We start from the raw sequence: 23,829 nt of genomic DNA, 5'->3' as shown, positions 1-23,829 counted from the left end.
TCCCAAGAATTTCGCCACTTTTAATGCATAGAACATTGAGTGCTTTTAAAAATCTCTGAAATTAATCGTTTCGTTCTTTAAGCCTGAACAATCTTGGATCTATAACTGTAAGTTGTCATGACATGTGGTAAATTGCACATATATTTTCGTCATTTTGCACATGTGTTTGTAATATATTTCCAAGTTGCCAGAATCCGAACCAGGTTTACTGTGGAATTCTTCTGAACTAACCCGAATCAACCTGTACAAAATTGTTCTTTGAACTTTAAATACTTCAACTGGAACATGTATTTGAAATTATTTGGGTTAAAAAAAAAGGTCAAATCTAAAGATTTTGCAATGCAGCTGGCAACATTGCCCACTTAAATGTGAACACATGCGACGTTATTAAAACATTTTGAAATAAAATAAAATCCTTATTGTCCGGTTTTCTTGTTTCGAAAGTTGTCCTTTTAGTAAACTCGGGTGTAACAATTGATTAAGTGATCGATTAACTAAATATGATTTTTGTCTTTCGTGCTTCAATCTGGTCAGCGTCCATCTTCGAAACTATAAAGATAACTCCGACATGTCCTTTTTGAATCGAAACACCACTTTTGTATGTTTCAAAAATTATTTCCTAAACGCAGCACTCTTCAAATGAAATTTTTAAGAAAATTTGATGAACTCTCATACGTTTCGATGGTACCTGCCACTCTCAGGAATGTGTGAAATTTTATGTGAACTTTTAAAATTTTTATTGATAACTCATATACGTACATGCCATGAATATACAGGGTGTCCTCGAATTACGTGGCCAAAATAATACCGCAGATTGTTTGAGTGAAAATAAGTCGATTTAACTAAACTTCCCTCAGTCCAAAAGTTGATAATTATGGAGCTACAGGGTGTTAAAGTTGAAAAAAAAATCACATTTTCTTTAATATCTTTCGATTTCTTTGAGTTAATTTCACGAAATTTCATATTTGAGGGTGTTTTAGGATACGAAATTCAAATTTATTAACGATTTAGTTGTTTCTTCTAGGAGGCGCCACAAGCGACCATTAGGACACATTTAAATCTCTGTAACTTTTTCGTGCCACGGTGTATATTATTTTGGTATTTAAAAACCTTTTTGCCTACCTTTTATACTTAGAAAAGGTATACTTTATTGACGTCGCTAGAAGCAACGGTTTTAGAGAAAAACGCATAATTCTAATGCGCTGCATATTTGCGTTAGCGCTTTTAAGTAAATAACTCAGTTGGCTATGTTTTTAATTGACATTTTAACACTTGAAGTTGTTTCTCAAATGTCAGTTTTTTTATTTAGCCCTCAGTTTTTCTTGTCAGTTTCGCTTCTTGTTCCTGTAATTTACATAAGTTAATTTAATTAATTAGTAAGTGTTATTCTCGCTTGTTGTTGTTTCTTTGTTAATTATTATTTTTGTTTTCTATTTAATAATATCTGATTTTGAAAACTTATTGTTATACCTTTACTAATAATTATTTTTGAAAAACTTAATTTTTTTTAACGGAAAATAATTTTAAGGTAATTTGCATGCATCATCAGGCTTAGATGCGTTTTTCTCCAAAACCGTTGCTTCTAGCGACGTCAATAAAGTATACCTTTTCTAAGTATAAAAGGTAGGGAAAAAGGTTTTTAAATACCAAAATAATATACACCGTGGCACGAAAAAGTTACAGAGATTTAAATGTGTCCTAATGGTCGCTTGTGGCGCCCCCTAGAAGAAACAACTAAATCGTTAATAAATTTGAATTTCGTATCCTAAAACACCCTCAAATATGAAATATCGTGAAATTAACTCAAAGAAATCGAAAGATATTAAAGAAAATGTGATTTTTTTTTCAACTTTAACACCCTGTAGCTCCATAATTATCAACTTTTGGACTGAGGGAAGTTTAGTTAAATCGACTTATTTTCACTCAAACAATCTGCGGTATTATTTTGGCCACGTAATTCGAGGACACCCTGTATATGTATGCTAAAAATTGTTATAAAATAAATAAAATTTGCCCTTTTTTAGTTCAAAGTAACGCAGAATTTTCCATGGGAAGTTTGTCGCTTGTGTGCTCAACACCTAATAAGATCTCTTTGCATAAATCCAAAACCTAATTTCAGTTCCTATTGAAATTTATTTGGACGCCATGTACAACCTCCCAACATACACAACAATCTGCTCGACACGAAAAATCCTCTCCCGTGCACATGGCGCATCTATAACATAAATTCTTAGATATATTCCAGTTATTCAGACTTAATGCCTTAAACGCAAGCGACTCCGCCTTGAAACCAGATTTCGAACCTGTTCCGATGGCATATGTATAATATGGTGGTACCCATCGATGATGACTCGGGGTTCGCGTCCTCTTCCTGCACACTTTCCTACGCGTAATGCAATTAGCAAATGGAAATTTACCTTAATAATGTATAATTACTGACAGTCATGTTGGCTTAGTTTTTTCTTGTTAAATTTGCACGTTAATGTTTATAGATAATGTGCTCAAATCGCGGTGTGTATAATTTCATACTTTAGTACTCTTTTTTTACTTGCTACATCGATAATTCCTTATCGCCTTAAAATGCATTATTTATAGAGGCAAGCTTCAGAGCGGAGTGTAATTTATGCTTATTGATCTCGTTTTGAATGTTCGGTTTTAATGAGAATTGGGCAACTAAAAAGGAAATTTAAACTTTAATATTTTATTTACCAGAAGCTGAGAATACAAAATATTGCTGTTGCTCCTCAAGGCAATATCATCCTGCACTAGACCTCACACTACTCTACCATAAACTAGGGCATTTTATTTCGCTAAACTGTCATAAAATAACATTCAATGTCTGTGTCGGGGCTTCCGTCGCAACTTAAATTGCCCCATATACAACCTGCAGGATCTCTCTCCCCTATACCCATCACGCCTCTTCGGGGCTCCTCTCTTAGGCCATTTTTCGAATTTATCTGCCGGCCACTTCGCTGTTTTTTTTTTTTAACTTATTTTTCAATCAGAAGACAGGAATTGTCGACGCGTGTCTCCTAGGTCTTAAGTCTCCATAAATAAGATCCTAAGTAATTTATTGACGGGCAATAAAAATGAATTTTACGATCACGTTAAGTGCGCCTTAGAATTTATAGAGCTTTGATTCTACTTGCTACTCGATTACGCATTTTACAACTTGAAGCATTTTTTGCAACATCTTCAGGAAAGTTGCTCTTCAAAATGGACGCGGACCTTGAACCGCTGCAGGCAATGGGCCGTCTGACTGCCTAAAATCGAGGACGCTCCTTGAATTTTAATCCCTGAAACAAAAAGACTCATTTACACAACGAATAGCTGAATTAAAACTCTCCATTGTTCGGAGTAATTAAAAAAATCGCAGTCGGAAATTTAATTCCATTAAATGCTGCTGTTTTATTAAAATTCTCTTTCCCCTGTATGCTTCGATTCTCCTCCACAGAGCGAAATTGTTTTAAAAATATTTCCACCTGTGCTCGCGCCCATAAGGGAAAGTCGACTTTACGATCTTAACCCTTTTTTGAAGGTATTTATAGCCAGGCCCATAAAAGGATGTGACACAATAGAATTCTGCAACTAAGAGTAACATTAAAAAAGAGTGTATTAAAGCGTGGAAGTTGTGCAATGTAATGCAAGCTCGTAAAATTTGGAAAGTTTCCTAGAACTTGAAGTCGTTAGAAAGTTCGGCGTTATTTACAACCCTTTTTGTGCTTATCGGTTTATTTCAGGGGATGGAAAAGTTGTGCAAAGCTGAAGTGCATTCTGTAGGGTTAGAGGATTTGATATTGGAAAGGTTGGTTAGGGACGACTTTTCCATTATTCTTACCTGTTCAGTTATCTCCCGCGTTAATAAAGGAACGTCGAGCAAAATCGTGAATCGCCCTCTTGTTCCATTAAGGAGTGAAATGTTTTAACGTTGCACCCGTTAAATAATATATCACAATGTCATCAACCCAATCACCATTAGCCTTCTGCTGGTAAAAAGTGCATAACGGGATATGAATAGACAATGACAAAGTCTATTATAAACTTTAAAAGAGTGACGACACACCTTGTTCTCTTTGATATCTGCAGGCCAGGACACTGATTTTTATATAGGAAATCCTGTATATTTTAGAGTTTGTTACTATCTAATCGCAAAGGGAATTTCTTTATTTTATTTATTATTACAGAGGTTGCAATAAGGTGATTGCGCAGAAGACAAGTACCAAAAATTTCGAGTTTCTCTCCATCCCTTTCTACCATGCACAAAACTTTTTTTTTTTAATATTAAACCTACAGATATATTTTAAGGTCAATTAACATTGCTCGATATGATGGTTGTGAAATGCCTCATTTAAAGTGAATTATTTTATACCTATCTCCAACTGTTTAGGAGATAAGCACTCCGACGAGAATTATAAAAGAAAATTAGCTATTAATTAGTTCCACATTCTGTTATGTAAGAGAATAATTTTTTCAACTGAGTTATTGATCATACACTTGTTCCTACACATATCTTCAAACGTTTTAAGTACACTTTATCTCAACGAGAATTGTACTAATATGCACCTTATTATGGAAATTTTATACGAGATAATTTGATCAATTCCGAGTTAGGCTTACATAGCGGTAGAAGATTAACCTTAGGATTTTACAAACCTTCAAAATTCCTATTACCTTGCCCAAAATATACGATGAATCTGATAATTGCTATAAGCAAGAGAATTTGCTTCAAATACCCCAGAAGTCCACTCAGCACAAGTTTATACGAACTCTAGAATGAATAGTTATTAAATAAGAGGATCTAGAAGATTCATCTTAAGATGTTTCAAGCTTTCACGAAGGTTCTTTGCGCGTAGAAAATATGAGGTTAATTCCTGAGTAAACGTCTAACAACCCACTTGATGCCCTAAGAAAATTGAAATATTTATAAGATTCATATAAATGAGTCTGCAAGGGGCATCTTAGGGCAGCCCGGTCTTCATTATTTGTTCCTTTCGTATATCTAACATTAACGGTCATTATTTCACTCAAAATCCTTATATTTATATTAAATTATACGCCCGAAAACATGGAAAAGTTATGTTTTTCCATCCTCGAGCAATACTCACCTCAAAGCAATTGAATGGCTAATATATTTCCAGACCCATTCAAAACACCTGCCTTTCTTCCCGTGCTCCATCTGGGGAATTCTCCATTTATAAGCCCGTGTTTTCCTCATTGTTTTCCGTTTCCTCTACGGCAATTCCAGGATGGCCCTTTTTGAGTGGAGGGGATCGTCCTGAGGGACCAAATAAGACAATAAATAAAGGAAAGGACGCAATAGGCCGCAAGGAGCGATTCTGAATGCCTTTTGGACAGGTAAGACACGGTTGTATTGCCCCAGTGGCGTTCATTTTTTATTTGTTTCACGGTGTTTCGCCGGTTTTATCAATTTTCTATTGCTGGGGTGTTTTTGCATTTTTTAAGGGTGGCTTTTGCAGGTTTGTAGAGCACACGTCAACTCTCAAGCAAAGCTCAAAAACGAATAACCCTAAATACGCCCCTGGCGGCTTAATGAAATTAAAGGTGACCTTTACGATTTCTTCTAGTCTAATAAATAATTTAACAATTTGCACGAGTGGGATTAAATTAGGTTAGACTAGGGGCCGCTCTCCGTTTTATTAGTGCCCGAAATTGAGCTTTGCTGGTGTTAAAACTTTTCTAATTTGCTCAAGATTAACTTATACCTCGAAGTTTTTTGAAGGGCCTCAATTTAAGTTTCCAGCCGATATCTACGGCTATGGGAGAAGAAGATTCATCTGTTGTTGCTTGTCATATAGTTTGTAATATATCTTTGGGAAGACGCAAGATTATGGTAATCTAGGGACTCAATATGGTGCTCGTTATGTTGGTAGTGTAAGGGGGGAATTTCAAGCAATGTGAACCTGTTGGGGGAAATAGCCTAAATCGTCTGCGACTAAATCGCCAACAAAACCTTCAGACTTTAAACTGCTTGCTCTAGAAATCATCTTGTAAGCGTCCCTCCCTTATTCCCTAATTCCCAAGCAAAATGTCTGCGTATTTTCAAAACCACCATTCGCCAAGAAGCTTGTTTAAATATTTATATTGTAAACATATCCGACGCCGAATTTTTGTTTCATCCTATTATAAATCCTTCATGCAGTTATTGATTTATTTACGTGTAGTCGAGAGGTACGACGATTATCTCTAGGGTAAACTGTGAATAAACCTTCATCGTGCTTTTTAATTGTCGACCCAGACATCCATGTGATCTAAATTCGAGTACAGATCCGCTTCAAATAACTGTGGTAGGCAAAATTTATTGAATCTCTGCTGCCAAGTTTGTTTAAGTTACTAAAAAAATTCCGAGTCGAAAGAAGAAGCTCCATAAATAGAAGTGGAGGATAAATATTTTCGCCACGTATTTTCGTTTAAGGACAGGCCATTCTTCCAAATTATCCTCCAAAGAAATCGATTTTGAGCACACCAAACGAATACCAAAGCCCAAAAATAATAATCAAAAATTACAACTGCACCCAGAGAACGGTTGAACCTTCATCATTCCCGAAATCTAATCTTCTCTCTCTTTGTCAGCGAAAAGCAAACAAAGATGCAAACCGCAGACCCGTAAATTCCCCATTTTAAGGCCCCACTGGCATTTCAACAATCTCGGTGTCTGGGGTATTTTCTATCCTTGTCTGGTGATGTGATTTTCGTCAAGTCTGCTCTTAGGACGGATAATATGAGTAATGGGTGTTGGGATGCTACGGGTGTTGAGATAGGTTGCGGTTATGATGGACTGTGGTTACATGAGGGGATGCTCAAGGGGATACGTTCAGGGCAAGGAAGATGTTTCTCGGAGTAATTTAGGTATTAGTCGACCTGAACTAACCTTTACCAATGCGTGTGTGGGAGTTTTAGGGGAAACTAAATTTTTAGAAATTGTAACGTCAGGAACATATTGTCACATGGACTTTTCAGATGTCTCAGAGGGTTCAGCGTAATGTGAAATGTGTATTTTGACCGGTCATAAGTCGATGGCGTAAAAGGGTCTCATATGCTCACAATACTGTTTGAGCTGCAAAATTTGAATACATACTAATCGTGAAAGATTATAGCTTGAGAATGGAGTATATTTTCAAGCGTACTTTTCCCTAAAGAACCCTCTAAAAATGTGGAATAACGAGCAAAACATCGCTTCTTGATCGGTCGTTATACATCGGTGGTGTAAAAGGGTCTGGCATGTGCGCGACACAATTCGAACTACAAAATATGAATATATAGCAATTGTGGAAAATTTGAACTTCAGAATGACGTAATTTTCAATAGTGTTTTTCTCTAAAGATCTCTTTGAAAATGTAGAAGAATGAGCGAAATTCGTATCTTGATCGGCTGTAAATCGGTGGCGCAGAAACGGCTCATTTGCTAATAATGCAAATCGAACTAACAATAACGTTGAAAGTTATGATAATTCTGAAAAGTTTGAACTTTAAAATTAAAAAATAATATATAGTTATTCCTTTCAAGCATAATACCCGTTCAAGGGTGCAATCAGTATAAATAGCAGTTTGTATCTTGATTAGATATAAATCGCCCGTGTAGGAGAATTTGCCGGCAATAGCAATCGAGCTCGGCATAACATTTGTAGATATGATATGAGAACTTCATAACTACGTAATTCCCAACTGATGTTTCTGAGACGTAACGTCCATTTAAGAATGCAGTATAAACCGCAAAATTTGTGTCTTGATTAGTTAATTAATCTGCGCTAAAAAAGAATATGATTTGCTCATGAGACGAATTGAACTCTGAAATTTGAGGATATGCGCATTCTGAGAAAATATATATTGATAATTACTTATGAAAGTTGCAGTAACTTTCTTACTCATGAATAAAAATTTCAATAATACGAATGAAATTTCCAATTTAAAATAGGGTCAGAAAATTTTTAAAAGTGTATTTCCATGTAAACGCCCAATTTTTAGTCATTTTCTTCGTGACAAGAACCTTTTTAAACTGCAGAACTAACAGTAAAATTGATTTCTTAATTGGTTACTGCAGAGAAGAACTTTTTCGCTGACAATACCAACCAGATTACATAGTTTTCAAGAATGAAATTTTTACATAAACACGAAAATTTCAGTAATATTTTTCATTAGAGTTGAGTATATAGAATATTTATATATTACTCTCCATTAATAACAACCACGAATTAGAATACTCTATTTTATACGTGCCAAGACACTGCATCAATTACGGTAACACTGCATTCCTATTCAAATTTTACGTGACTTTCTCCTTCAGCATGGCAAAACCCAAGATTTGTTCTAAAAAATAGAAAAAAGCGCCATCGATACACAAAATATTCAAAGGTTTTTTTCCGAGATTTAGGGCGATAGCAGGGAATTTAAGGCCCTTTAAAGCAGACGTCGACTTTCAGTCGACATGGAGTCTGAGTCTACAGACTGATGAAATATTGGCTTTTTGGCCCAGACATTGTATAGGATTTTCGACATGCTTTAGAACACATTAGCAGGAGGATTAACCTCTGGATTATTTAACCGACAAGAGTGGCATAAGGCCGGAGTTTGTGTAGCCTCCAATCATCTTGTGTACATTCATCCATTCACATTTAGATCCATTGTATGGTAATCAGACGGTAGTTCAGTTTCCTTATGCTATATAGACAATTTATTTTGGTCGGTAATGATCAACCATATCCATTCAGCAGTTGAAGTGAATTATTGAACGTCTCCTGCAGTGCATACTAACCATGGGTGCAAGCTATGTTTATTAACACATCTTTACATTCATTGACGGTTCAAGGGATGGGAAAATTTTGTGAAAATCGACGAAATTTCCTGTTTGTTACACTCATTATTTGCCATTTGGAAAATTGCATTGTGCAAGTGATACGTTCACATTTCAGATTGCAAGGAAATTAACTGCAACTTGACAATAAACTTAACCACAAGTCATGCATATTCTGGCCTTAAAACACTGTATTGGGTCCACTTGTCTCGAAACCACCAAATTGACCTCAGGCGAAACAAGCGGCAGCAGACAAGCGAGATTGTGCTCCCCTCCGTCCTCCTCCCCCCGCCGATAACAACCCCTTGCCGGTCGCCATGGTAACGGGACAGGGTGGGGTTCGGCCATCTTGGATCTGCGGCTGCTGGGTGCACTCCAGCTGATTTAGTGGGGTTGCCCCGTTAAATTTCCTTTTGCTTACACTGCAAGGATGCAATTTGAGTCTTGTCGGTCGTTTCTGAGAGAGGTAAGGGGGGAAACATGAGATTGTTAGTTGGGGAATTAAAATATGGGTTAAATCGTCAAGGGTTGGTATTGTTTGTGCTGGAAAGATGCAATCTCCCACGTATGAATTGTTGTGCACATAGTTTCGTCTTGAGGCACATATGAGTACTGGGCAACTAAGATGATTTTCGAAAAGTCGTCGATAGTTAACAATCTATAGGGACCAGACATAAATAAGGGCGGGGGGTAAATATTTGCGGGACAAGTAAGACCATAACCAGTTAATTCTTTAGTACTTCAGAGCTACATATTTGTTTAGTTCATACGGCACCGCCAAATACCACGAACATACGTGTGGCTTTTCCCAATTCGTTCAATGCCTTTGTGTGGTTTAATAATTATCGGAACTCTAACTCAATAGAGTACGTTGAGTGGAAATTTACCCTCCACAATTTACAGGGCTTCCCATGAACATCCAAACGAAATAAAATTAATAGTGTGCCCTAAGAAAAATTTGCCTATTTTCATTAAACTTACTTGTTTAAAATAATTTGAGTTTTTAATTTTTTTATTCAATTAAACAAAATTTAATTGTTTTAACAGGTACTTGCAAGTGGGTAGCAGCACGGCAGCAATGTTAACGAAAGATTGAAAGTGAGGGAACCAATGGAAAAGATTTTGAAAATCGTTAAGAGGCGCGAATAAATTTTTCCATAGAAAATAATTCACGATATTAGGATTCGCAAAAAAAATCAACCCATCAACAGTGGTGAATAAATCAGGGCGATTTTTGAATATTGGTGAAGCGGGACTCGCGTGACGCATCAGCTGACGTGAAAAAAATATTTTAACTGAATTTATCAAACCCAAAAACCTCCTTAAGTGTAATTTCAGGTCAGTGTCGAAAACTGTGAGATTTTTAACCGATATGCAGAAATATGTTTTCGACACCTGGAACATGAAAACGAACTAATTTTGTTGTATAATGCAGATTTAGTTGAATCGCTCTAATTTCGTACCTTCTTGCATTCAATATTCCTTAATACTAACTACCATTATTTCTGAAACATCCTGTAAAGATCTTAGATGCTTATACGAAGTGTTGGTTAATATTCAATTTCATTAATCCGTTCTCTTGAACACGGTCATCCACCCTTCATTAGCAGTTTACCATAAAATTAGAAACTGCAATCATTATATTGTAATTATGCTATCTTAATCTATTCATATATTTCCATTTAGTCAAGTGGGTATCTCTACTCATGGGACTTACCAATAAGTACTGTAGTACACACACCCACTGAAACCGGCAGGTTTTTAATGGTAAAAGTTAAAACTAAAACTGCGCAAAACTAAGTCCTAAGTGCACACCTCCTCTTGTATAAAATGACTGAATGTCCATGGACTGGCGTAATTTAAAACTTTCTCTTGCGTTTTGTTACGGATTATTGAACACTTTTTAGGGGATGAGTTACGCAACTTTCTCTTTTTTTGTGAATAGCAAAGCCTCTTATGGGACACTTACCCCCTTGGGATTTTAACAGTAAAGTTCCAGTTAAAATGAGATGACTGATTGTAGCCTGATTAAAATGTTTTAAATCACTCAGAGACTTCTACATTTTGTTAAATATTAACATAAATCTATAAAAAAAATCAAATCATGTCTTCCTGGCGCGCTCTTCTTCTACAGAATCCCCCCAAAATGGAACTTCCCTTCTAAATGAAAGCTTCCTCAGGACTGCAAAAAAAACAGGATTTGAGTTTACAATATGTCGACAGATTAAAAAACAGTTACAGAGATTTGAAAATTACACTTCATCTGTGAATTTCACAAATACTTATTATCACAATCCACGTTTAAATACAGAGCAGGCAAAAAGTAATTAAATGCGATTTAATTAATTAATCTATTGAATTTTCGATTTAAATCAAATGGATTTTTTAAATCATGAAGTAAATGATTTAAGTAACCGATTACATGATTGACATACAAGTTCTTAAAAAACACAAATGAATTAGTCTTAAGTGATGCAATTAAGAGAATCGTGACGTATCAAATTATAACACATCACTCAATAAGTCTCCAATCTGACATATGTATGACAATACTGTTAACCGATCCATATAAATCCTTTAGTTAGTTTTTCTTAGTCACCCCGAAGACTAACCGGGTGTTGTGTTACATCAATATTTTCTTATTTCTGAGACGCATTTGTTTTTGAAAACTAAATTTTTTTCTTGTTAATTTTTCTTTCTTATTTAAGATGTTTGCCTTCGTTTAAAGCCTCGAAGTGAAACCTTCAAATAGCGACCTCTTGAAATATCTACATGGAACTTTTAAAATTTTATGGAAACGAGTTAATTTTTCTTGTTTGTTAAATGCTGTTCCCTGATTTACCTCATCCTCGTTCCTAGATTTGTGAACGGTAAATTAAACTGATAAGATTGTGAATCATTTGGCAAATTTGTTACTTCAAGATGAAGGCCTCAATGCACAGCGCCTTAAGCGACAGAATGTTTCAAAATACCTCAAAACGAGCTGATATTTTCCTGATTTTTTGAAATGCGGTTCCTGCTTTCGGATCCCGAATTTATGTGCATATTAGAACGATTTAAAAAATATTCTTTTCACATTTCTTCACGGTTGTTCTCACATTTCAATTTCAGGTACCCAGAATTTATTCATTTGATGCCTACATTTTATCGTTTAAATTTAAGCATTCATTGACGTCTCCTGAGACTCGACATCATTTATAAGTTTGTGTTAATATTTTCTTGCCACTTTTTATTGTTCCCTGTACCCGGATGTGTACCGAAAGTTAAAATGACATTTCTTTTTATCTAAAAATGCTTAAAATGCGTAAATTTATTCCAATTTTCTTGTATGCAACAAACTGTTTAAATAATTTTTATAATTATTTTTCGTTTAATGATGACTGCAGGCGTAGTGCCACCGAGTGCTAAAAAATCTCAGAGTAATAAAAAAAAATTAACACCATAATTTACAATTTAAAAAAAATGTTTGTAAAATCTGCACGAACAAATAGCAATTTTTCAGTCTTCTAAACTTCCCCCAAAAGCGGTCTACATACATTAAGAGTAAATTCCTTTAACGGTACTTCATCAGCACTGATATTCGCAGCGTTTTATCACAAGCCTCATACCTCAATAACTACTTTATTTTTAGTACTACACTATTCTTAGTACCATTTTCTTTGAATTCAAACTCGAGTAGGTGGCAAGCTCAACGTATAACAAGGGATAAAAGAACTCGATCAATGGCGTCCGAATGCTTTCGGTTATACCTGCTTACAGTGGAGAGGTCAAGAGCCTTTTAGGCTTCATAATCTTCGAGCTTTAGCTATAGGCAACCCAACTAACATTCTTCCACATTTGTTTGCATCCACCATATTATACACAAAGTAGGAGAAATCATGTTCTTAAATGGTTTTGATATTATTGTGTTTGATGACATCATCGCTGATTATTCCAAAGGTCAAGGAAACAAGATTTTGTGTGATTTGTAATAGGCCCTTTCTACTATAGGTGTATGTATGATCGGTTTACATGACACAATGCATGCCAAAAGGGAAGAGGTTTAGAATGTAGTATGTAGTTAGTCGATTGTATGATATGTTTAATTTCTAGATTGTAAATTACATATGACTTAGAGACCATATTGTTTTGTGGTGGCAGGCATCAATGTGCGCTAGGATTGTAAAATTATCTATTAATCGGAGAATAAAAATGCTGATCTGGGAACCTTCATGCAATTTCCTGTATTTTTAAAAACTCAAGGGCCATAAAATCTAACAAATATTTTGATAACTAATTGCAATTTTGAACTGCATCGTACTGAAAGAAAATCCAGCTCTGAACATGCTGATGACATAATATTCTTTATTGCATTTTAGGAAAAATTAAAATTACAAGTTCTTGTAATAAATTCAATTCAGATATAATAGTTAAGACTACCTGTAATTCCTAACAGTGCCATAAAATGTTTTTTCTACATTTATGTTTCTTGTAATAGCTTCAACCTATTAAATAATACAGTAACTCCAGGTGTAAAAATATATATTAATAAATTTCCTATCCAATGAACACAACTTTTAAGTACATGATCTACTCTTCCATTACAACTACGTTCATGTAGTCACGAAAACGTGCGTGCAAAATCCCAGTTCAGTATGTATCAATTTAAATACATTAATTAACAACTTCGCAACTTCTTGTTTATGAATTTATTCTAATTCAGAATGTTCCTAACTCTAAACATCCATATCTAGGCAACTGTAGCATATCAAGCAATATTGCGGCAACACTGTCTTCTAGCGCTTTCACCAGTCTTTGGCAAGGTCCAATAAAATTCCTCCTATCTGGAAAGAAATACAACCGCTTAAATGTGAGATCGTAAAACCAGAGAATGTATATCGATCCGAGCCCACAGTTTTTGAACATAAGCCTATAAACTTTGACCTAATATAATACGATTTTTAGAAAGGGAGAAGGGAACTTTATTGGAAGGAAAATCGTCAAAGTTTAAAGAGATTTCGAAAGAAACTTTAGAAAAAAGTTGTATTTCAAGACATTTTTTAGTAAAGCCATACAATAATACAAAAATGTTTGTGCAGATCTATAAACATGTAGCTTCCTAGCCGTATAGACCGTTGATTGAAATTTAGGTACACAGAACAATGAACTATTTTTAAATTATATAATTTTTGGAACATCTCATCTCTAACATATTTACATATTCGTGTACATCTCATAGTTATAATAACAAACATATATACAATAATTATCTTTCCAACTCTAAAGCAACACTTGCTAATAGCCATAGATTTAACAGGCAAATGGACTAATGCTACTACTGTCAAAACATTTCTTTTCAGTTCTAACGCAAATCCCAGGATGGAATCCCACGTAGAAATGTGGCCTCCTGTTACGTATACTGAAGGTATACCGGACAGAAAACACTCAGGATACATTCAGTATACGTACAGGGGGTTGCATTCGATCTTCTAGAGGGCGAAGTTCCAGCGCTGACTCACCCAGGACTAGAAACAAAAGAAAAGAAAAATTATAGCAAAGGTCTAAATAAAAAACAGTTCTTTAGGGACCGGCCCCATCAACAAGGTGGTCGGAGTGGGTCCCACGGGTGCCACATTTAACTCCACGTTGTTCGAGGGTAACTAAAATATATCGGCCCTTCGATTTTCTCCCTTATAATGTGACCTCTATCAACGTTGTATTTTTTGGGTGCAAAAGCAAAAAAAATATTGGAGGTTTTGTTTACTTACCGGTTCTTAACATTGAACTTGAACACTGAGGAGCAGTAGCTATCTAGTCGAGGTCTGGAAATGCAATGGACTAGCTGGCGTCGCGACGTATCTATCCAGCCGGTCGACGCCGACGCAATGCGTCTTCCCCCGCGCCGTGGGCTGGATCCCACTTCCATCTGGCAGACCGTGAAGTTTGGGGTGTGGTCCCTATACTGGATGATCTTTATTTACACGACGTGATTACTCTGCATGGCAAATACATAAATTCGCCGCTGTTATGGCCCGCGGACTTTAGACTGTGAATCGGGCATGTCTGGGGACCCATGAATGTTACTGGCGCATCCGACTGACGCGCACGTTCTGACCTCCATGAATGGTGTACAGATTAAACGTCATGGCATGCATAAGAGGAGGGCTGCATTTAGACGATCGGTTATAAAAAGGCGGAGTTAGCTCGGAGGCCCTCTCGGCGTGGGAAAGACGAGGACGACTCTCACCATGGACAGAGAGGACCGACTCGTCGATACCATTACCTATAAAAAAGAGTAAAATTTATTAAACCATTTCCCCAAGGGTAGATTGGAAAACTAATACCATTAAGATAGACTACTGTTTTGCAATTTCTGGCTAAGCTGGCTGGTTCAAGTACCTTTATGGTCGCCTGTTCAAACTATCTCCTCTAACTTTATGGAGTTTCAGATAAAGTGGGTGATGCATACGTAACGTCAGGTGGATGCTTTTATTGTATATATATATAAGGTGAATTTGAGTGATGAGGTCTTGGTGTGTGATTGGGGAACCTTCGCACAGATGGCGCCTCAGCCTTTGGCACGCGAACTGAACTGCAACCTAAAAATTGAGAAAAAATAGTCAATTTGAAAAATCGTACCAATGAAAGCATTAAAACTATTTATAATTTTTTTATAATACATTTAGATTAATATATATAGTTAACTAATCAAAATCTTAATATATGTATTAATGAAGGCGTTTAACAGTCTAGACGGTTTAATGCGTGAGCGGAGCAAATTTACGAGTTACGAGAATGATTCACATTCGAATTTGAGTAACTAAATGTTTCATTCATTCATGGGAATATTGCTACTCAGTTCCGAAATTCAATTCCTATGACAATGACAAAATCATAACATGAAGCGAAATGACAGATGAAAGACGACTTGTCATGTCAACAGGAAACGTAGTGCCCTAAGCTGAATGTTTAAGAACTTATGAATTGTGTGTTTAGTAGGAGCCAAGTAAAACGATAATTTAGCGAAAGGCAGTTATGCTGCAATCAACGTGTTTACCAATGAAATTGAATGTTACTGTGGTTTTTTGGTTTTCTATACGTTTCACTGCCTCTAATAAAACCGTCCATTAATGGAAATCATTAATGAACGATTTTATGTACGTTAAGTTAAGATAGAACCTAAGTCCAGTAAAAATGAGTATTCTATTAGGAAAATTAACATCAATACGTTTAAGCCATGGATTCTCTATAAAACTTTATAGTATATTCGCTACGCTGAATACCTGAATACTGCAAAATATTTTAGAATCCCTGACCCTTATCCGTCGGCAGGACTCTTTTCAATTCATTTTTTTAGTAGATTTATCTGCGCTATCTGTTTTAATACATATATTTGATCTGTTTCCTTTTTCGATTAAGCAGGAGAAATAGCAAAAACAACACCAGCATCATTCATCTTGACGCTGTTGCTGTTACTGTAGCAATAACTGGCGTTATTCATCTGTCAGATCCCAAAAAGATTTTCAAAATGAGCATCTCAGAAAACTAAAGAGATAAAACCAATTGAACTAAGGTAAAGTATTAACATTTAAAATATCACGGTTTCCAATTTGATAAAAAAGTTCCTAGAAAAAAGCTCATATTGACATTAACTTCGAAGATGCAGCAAAAGCAGTACAATGTGCAAAATTCGCTCTTTTTCTTATAAATCGGAAAAGTTCTTTAAATAATATGAGGAAGGAATATAAATAGAACAGAACTCTGGGTAAGTGAAATTTATACAAAATAACCGTTCACGGAAGTGTGCAAATCACCAACAATTCAGTGGTTGCGTAGGTCAATTTATACATATTATGAGCGTCAGCACGCTCAGGCCAGACCAGCGGAAACCTGTCAAAGCTATAATAACGTCACGTTATGGAACTCTTATGAATATAATGAATGAACTTGGCGAGAAACGAAAATAGCGAAACGAGATATGAACAATCTAATTATTTATTTTTTAAATGGATATAATAACCATAAGCAAAAAAAAATCAACATCGCGGATAAGGCCAATCAAGTATAAAGTGCACTTTAAGTGCGAATTAACATAGATTTGTAATCTGTTCATTTGAACGATTTGGATTTACTTTATGGTATCAGATATAAACGAACGCAAATGGACAAACCGTAAAATTAACAAACGTTACTACTTTAAAGCACACAACGCAAATATAAATTCTAATTATGAATATATTAATTCGATGAATTTGAATAATGTTGAATCTGAAACTAAAATATTTCCTATAGTGTCCATGACTATTATCCGTCGGCAGGGTTCTGTCTAATTTCTTTAGATTTAACTCCATAAATAAACATTAAAGATTATTTTAATATGTACATTAATTTTGTCTCTTTATTCGCTCTCTTGCGACTAATTCATCTTGATGCTGCCGTTGAATAGGCAAAAATTCTAGTTCTAAATAAATTATCTGACTCGCATTAATCCCGAAACTACCAGGCACGTGTCACGCATGTGTCATGTGGCAGTGTCAAAAAATGTCAAGACGTGGCCTCTGATCTGTGTGCGGTAGAAGCTTTTTGTTCACACGCAGTGTAGTGATTTTACCGCCCGCTAATGTTTCATTCAATTTATCGAAGTCGACATTGTTAACCACACATGTGCTCGTAAAAAAATATCGTACCTAACGCGTGCGAAAGCCTCTTGACCGCACCGGATGATGCTGACCGAGCTCTGCTTCGCATCATTCGGTCAGCCACTTTTAGCACTTATTATCAAACGATCAAAAGTGTCTGGTTATAAGGGAGTGTTATATCGATTATTTGATTCAAAGAGGAGGAAGAAATTGGACAGATTTTCACTGACTGAACTGATATAATTTCCCCTCTCACTAAGCTATGAAATGACGCGGAGCCCCATGAAAGAAAAATGAACATTTTCCGGTGTGTGAAGCTGATTAGTTGTGGGGTGAGGGAGGGGAGGTGGTTTGAGCAGTGGTGTCGCGATTCTGAACATGTAATTTGGTTTGGTTGGTCTACCATACAGGTTGCAAATATCCATTAATGGCGGGGAAGCTCGGTTGATCGAGAAACCTCATGAGCGTAGAAATTGATGAGACAGAAAGAACCTATAAATTTTACAAAGAAGTTTACAGAAGTATTTCAGTTTTTGTCCCTTGGGAATCAACCACTTTATGGTGATGGTGGAGATGTCAGAAAATCTAACCGTATGACGAAAATTTGGAATGTGAGAGATTCGTAGAATTTCAAGTCTCAGGAGTTGTCTCCTGCAAATGCGGGTGTGTTGGTGAGAAACTGAGAATGAGTGAAGGTAAAAGACATTTCCATTTAGTTTCTTGGGCAGAAACAGAAAATTACTTGGACGAACCCAAATACAGAAAACCGATGGTGTTATCTGTTGAACTCTGGTACGTTTAATCCGGATGTCTAGACTGAATCGTGTATAGTTACAACTTGGAGTATGTCGTGTTCCCTTTGTAATTTCTTAATGATATATATTCAGATATAGAATTATTAGCTGTCCCCCCATGGCATACTCTAGTATTTTTCCTTAAGCTGTGTAGCTCTGCACGTTTTTATGCCCAGTACCTTTATCCTTTCAATAATGCCTTAAGGCCAATTCGGCATTATAATGATAAGACAAAATTAAAAAATATCCAGACTTATAAATTTGATCAATTTTCATTTTTTTGCATCAAAAGCACCACTAGTGACATTGCTGCTGCTGCCCTACTTCCTCCACTAAAAATACGAAATATTAAAACTATAATGTTACAATATAAAATTTACACAATTTCTTCAATTCGAGAAAGATTTATTGCTTGGAATATCATTAACTTCAATTTATCAGCGTTTTAAATGAAAAAAAAAACAGTCACGTTTCCAGTTCAATGATCTCTTATTGATACTGGTTTTCATTTACGTTCTCGTCTGGCCAGGCTTAATCGTAGATTCATTTATTGCTACCCGAATAAGGACAAAAGTACTGATGTTTTTTTCCTTAAAAAATGCACTTTATTTTTTTCTTAAATAATAATTTAGATATACTATTGAATTAACGATTCTAATCCTAACTGTTAGAGAAATATTATGTTTATCTTAAGGTTAGGTGTTTAAGTTCATGGATTTTAAACAACAACCAGGCGCAGGAATTTATTATCGAAATGATTATGTTAAGCGCGTCTTATTTTCACACCTAACTGTGGGTAAATACGTTGATTTTATGGAAATGTATCTGGGGTTATAGTAGTGAGATGACCTTAGAAGGAAAATACGCAGGTTAAAGGTAGGAATTATTCAGGTAATACTCATTCAGATACTCCATTGAAAATCTGTATAAACTTCTATCCGCTAGGTTTATCTGAGATGCATACAGCCGTATCTCTCTGCGTTTCCCACGCTAAAGCCGTTAAGACAGTCCATGCGACACTATCAAAAGCCTGTTCAAAATCCAACTTTTATACTCACTTGCAATGCCGCAGGAACACCCTCCATCACTCCTCTGCATGATGTTGGCACAAAATAAACAACTTTTCTTGGGTTCACTGGGTAAATGGAGCAAGATCAGCTGTCAACACAAATTGTTCGGTCCTTGTCACGTACATCAGCCTTAATCCTGCAAGGGAGATGGAGAGAAGACGGTTAAAATTCGCTGTGACGTATGCGTAATATATAGACAGTTTGTGGGAAAGGTCCTGCAGTCATGTGGGGAGGTTTAGCAGAGGCGGAACATTAGGATTTTTGGAAAAATAAAAGATGAAAATATCAAAATGACATCGTATATTGTTTTCGGCCCGATCGTCAGTGATGCTGACACTTGCTCGCACAAACACGGTTATCGGACCGCGCGCCGCTGGTCCAAAAACCGAGCAAAATCAGTGACTTATGGCACTTTATGGTAGCGCTGCCCATTCGTAACGTTTTCGAATAATGGGACTGTCGTCCGTTAAAGGTGGGTGCCTTTTTACCGTTCCTAAATGCGGAGTAAAGTGCAGAATTTATAGTCAGTGCCATCTTGCACCGCACAATACTCCCGCTGACTCTGGTTTCGGGCCTGTTATGCAAATTGCCCCACCTTTTTCTTGCCTTATTGCCAATGGCGTAGGAATGTTTTGGATTTCTTCATCATCTTGCATAATTAGCGAGAGTGCGAATATAAGTTTTAACAGTCCTTAAAAGTCGTTTTCCCGAAACGAAACGTGATAAATTTGTAATGCACAGCATCATAAATGGAAAACGTAGATATTGACATATCTTGTTCGAGAAAGCAAAACACAGCAGATATGCAACTGCATAATTTATAGTTCATTTTCCCTCTTTCCCGGGCGTTTTCCGACCCGGCTGGAATAAGCTACTGAACCGTTTTACATATTTTTACCATTTTTAATATGGACTTGCATAATTCTGTTTGCGAACACCATTAGACTGCGCTATTTCGGTGTGCATACTCTGTAGGGCGTGTCTATTTTTATCGTCGCTGGCTGGGCGATAAAGGGCGCTGAGGACCAACAACATTTTATTAAATTTGCTTTTATGAGAGAAACGATTTAAGTGGTTTCAAACTAGCATAGCGCTTCCGCATGGGATATTTGGAACCATTAAACCTCTTCAAATGCCAATAAAACAAACACTAAAGCCGGCGATAAATATCCAGATCCCATTGAAGTAGGTTGCACGCCAACCAACGAAAGGTCTGATCAGCGATCGTTACAACATCAATAAACGCCAAATGATGGCTGTAAAAATTCATCGACGATTTACATTTTCCCTTTTCTTCGATTTTAAACTTTGTTAAAAATTAAACAGGACGCCGCGTTATATTAAATAAACTCAAGTTAAATTATAGTTATTAAAAGGACGACGTTAATCAGGCCGTAAATCACTTGTAACATATTTATAACGGCCATATGTTTAAGGTAGAATAACGTCGGCCGATGTTTTTAGAGGAACGCGCAAATAAACACGACTTGTATATGCTGATAATGTCTCGACTTATGGGTTATATAAATTTACACCCATGAATTTTAATAAAAAAAAAAAAAAGATTCCTTATTTCCCCCACTAATGGAACCAGTACCCATTAAGGAAAGTGTTACCGATAAGATTCTTCTGCTTCGTGCACTTTAGCATTTCAAAGCATCTGAGTTGAGCCTTATGGAGCAAAATCGTCAAATCGCAGAGAAATCAGCAGCCTTAAGCAGCAGAAAAGTGTTCTCTCGTTCTAGACTATACAGGATGTCACCAGCTCGGGCGCGGGTCGGGGCAAAGCTGCGCAATTTGGAGTTGGGGGGAACCTGCCGAAATTTGAAAAATCCCTACGGCGTTGGGAGATATTCGGAAAAATGCTTTTATTTTTTTTATCAACCTTTTTGGGGAGAAAATTCGAAATGACGTTCCACCTTCTCCTCGTCTCCAACACGGTGATGTCACATTTGAAATCCAACGTTTCGATTTTCGTCAACCACCATCAACTTCCTGTTTTCGTTTCTATGGCCGTCTTCGAGGTCCCCACGGACGAACGGCGCCCGATATCGAGCCTGGACAACTCGATTCAATCATCACCTAGTTAAACCAAACTGAGATTGGACAACGATCATTCCGAGGCTCCGCAGTTTGATATGTCCCCCCGAAACAAATGACGATTTAAAAGTCTCGCGACTAATTCGAATTGGGTTCTCGAACCATAAATAAACATGCTCCTGTAGTGCAGGCACCCACTTTGACTGCATTTCATTTATTTATGAGGTTCATGACTCAATATCCCATGAAGACCAATGATTGTGATAAATAAACCATATCCAAGTTTCAAGGGTTTCAAGAACTGGAGATCGTTAAGTTTGAAACAAAAAAATGTTGCGTTTACAAAAAGTAGGCAGAAGAAGTGACCTTGTTGCCAAAATCGAGACTTAAGCCGGTCTACCTGCTCCAGACCCCCATCATCCGAAGCTTCATATTATCCATTAATTTGTGGCCATATCGGACTTGCATCTTCGGAATATATTTCGACGTACATAAAAGCATTCGAATAATTTGAGCCTAAATTATGCGATTGCGATAGAGCGTTTGTCGGCGCACTAAATTAAAAAATTAATGGCTCTATTAAACTGCCTTTGAATGGCGACGCTTTCCTTAGAGACTGCTCTTACTTTGAGTCTTTTATTTTCTCGACGAATGCAAATCGCTGCTTACGAGCCTATTTATATCGAACAAAGTGGTTGTTTATTTCGAGAAACGATTAATAAATATTAATTCCGAGCAATAATAATGAGAATGCAAGAGTAAATATAACGTTCATGTGCAGTTAATTGAATATGTCAACATGGGCTTTTTAAACGGCTAAAGTGCTTGATGTTGATTGTTCAAATTGCAGTGAAACCATCACATATTTCGAAAACGAGTTTTCTTTTTTCGAGCACGACATAAACTAGCCAAAACGAATTAAGGACCACTTCTATGAACGCCCATTAAATTAATTCTAAACTTTTTTTATATAGCAAATGTTGGGCTACTCAGGGAATCGTCAGAAACGCGAAGAGACGATAATGATATTAAAAAATTCATATGCAATAAACGAAGAAGATTAATAATGGATGTGTCTGTCTCGAGCTAATCGGACCTCATGACACAGTCCTGGTACAGAGTTGACTGGCTTTTCAGTCATTTCCCTTGATGTGTTATTCGATTCTTCGCGGAGCTTTTCTGCCAGGCCAGCTAAATTTTCGGCAGTTTAACGATCTCTCAACGTTCTCTAAAGAACACCCCAGAAATATTTTATGGGGTTCAGGTCTGGGGAATTGGCTGGCCATCGCGAAACTTCGATGATCTGCTTCTGAACGTGTTGCGTTACTAATCGGACGGTGTGGGCTCTCGCATTATCTTGTCGAAGAACAAAGCTTCTGCTGCCAATGGGATGACGTAAGGTTCTACAATGTGCTCCAAGTACCGACGACCGTTCGCAGAATTTAAAAATGTCTTCATTGCACTTCTCGATTTTTATTAAGTTTCGTCCCCTAATGATTTCCTGTCGCTTCGCGCTTAAAGGTTTTTGTTTTTTGTGTATATTCCGGATTTCTCGATTAACGTCCTGAAGGGCGCGAAGGGCAGTTTCGTATAGTTCAGAAACGTTTCCGAATTTGCGAAATCAGACATTGGTTCCGCATCTCAGGAACTAATCGAATTATTGTCGAGACCGCTTGAAGGGCTCAACGGACGATTACCTGAAATAGTTTTTTCGTCATAAACAAATATTGTGACTCTTAGGCCAGTTTTTCTCTTAGTTCCGGGTCACCCTAAACCGTGCGTTAAATCCCCACATTGACCTTTGAGAGTATGGGAGGCTGCATCAGCGAAAGTTCTTATAGACATGCGAGGTAAGAAGTGATAATAAACTCGCAATATTATATCCCAGCAGACCTTTAACCGACACCCCATATCGAATACTTTTCCCGTCCTTTATCCCGGCAGAGGAAAAGTTTCGAGAACCTTCCAGAAAACATAAATTCAGGTTTATTCCCAACTTCCTCACGATAACCTGGGCATTACCGAGTGCAGCGCTAAGAAATTCTAAATTGTAATACCGGGAACCTAAGTAATCTTAGCTCCATTCGTGCTTTTCGCTTTATCTGCGAGGAAAATATAATTCCGAGGAAAATTTCTGTTCCAGAATAGAACTGGACTATGGGGAAATAAGCTGCCGTATCTCGCATGCGGAATGCTTTAAAAGATGCAAAAGAACGAATGGGAAATCTGCATGAGTCGGGTTGCATGAATTTATGCCGGGATAATCCGATCTCTTTTGAATTTTGCAACGAAAGTGGGACGGTTCTAATTTGCCTCGAAGTTGACGGGAATTTTAATTCGGGACGTGCCTCAACAACGGGGCCCTCTATATTCCACAACACGGATTAGTTAGAGCTGGTTTGAGGAAGTCAGCGATTAAACTTTGCCTCGAATTTATTTGGAAAGTCAGAAAATTGAATGGAAAACTCCTTGAAATAGAATATTTGAAAATTTTAGCGC

General features: G+C 36.7%; 2 long non-coding RNA genes across 2 annotated transcripts; both read right to left on the bottom strand.

Moving 5' to 3' along the window:
- Positions 1 to 2,021: 2,021 nt before the first annotated feature.
- LOC136345994 (uncharacterized) lies at positions 2,022 to 10,642 on the bottom strand. Its single transcript, XR_010733238.1, has 3 exons — positions 10,526 to 10,642; positions 5,106 to 5,275; positions 2,022 to 3,296 (listed from the first exon to the last, which is right to left on the bottom strand). It is a non-coding gene; the product is annotated as an uncharacterized lncRNA (long non-coding RNA).
- Positions 10,643 to 13,811: 3,169 nt separating this feature from the next.
- LOC136345734 (uncharacterized) lies at positions 13,812 to 14,865 on the bottom strand. The gene is made up of 2 exons (XR_010733201.1): positions 14,556 to 14,865; positions 13,812 to 14,312 (listed from the first exon to the last, which is right to left on the bottom strand). It is a non-coding gene; the product is annotated as an uncharacterized lncRNA (long non-coding RNA).
- Positions 14,866 to 23,829: the final 8,964 nt, after the last annotated feature.

The sequence above is a fragment of the Euwallacea fornicatus genome, chromosome 21 (assembly GCF_040115645.1).
Source record: "Euwallacea fornicatus isolate EFF26 chromosome 21, ASM4011564v1, whole genome shotgun sequence".
NCBI classification, from domain to species: domain Eukaryota; kingdom Metazoa; phylum Arthropoda; class Insecta; order Coleoptera; family Curculionidae; genus Euwallacea; species Euwallacea fornicatus.
Note: the sequence above shows the minus strand (reverse complement) of the source record. Positions and strands in the feature narration are given on the sequence as shown.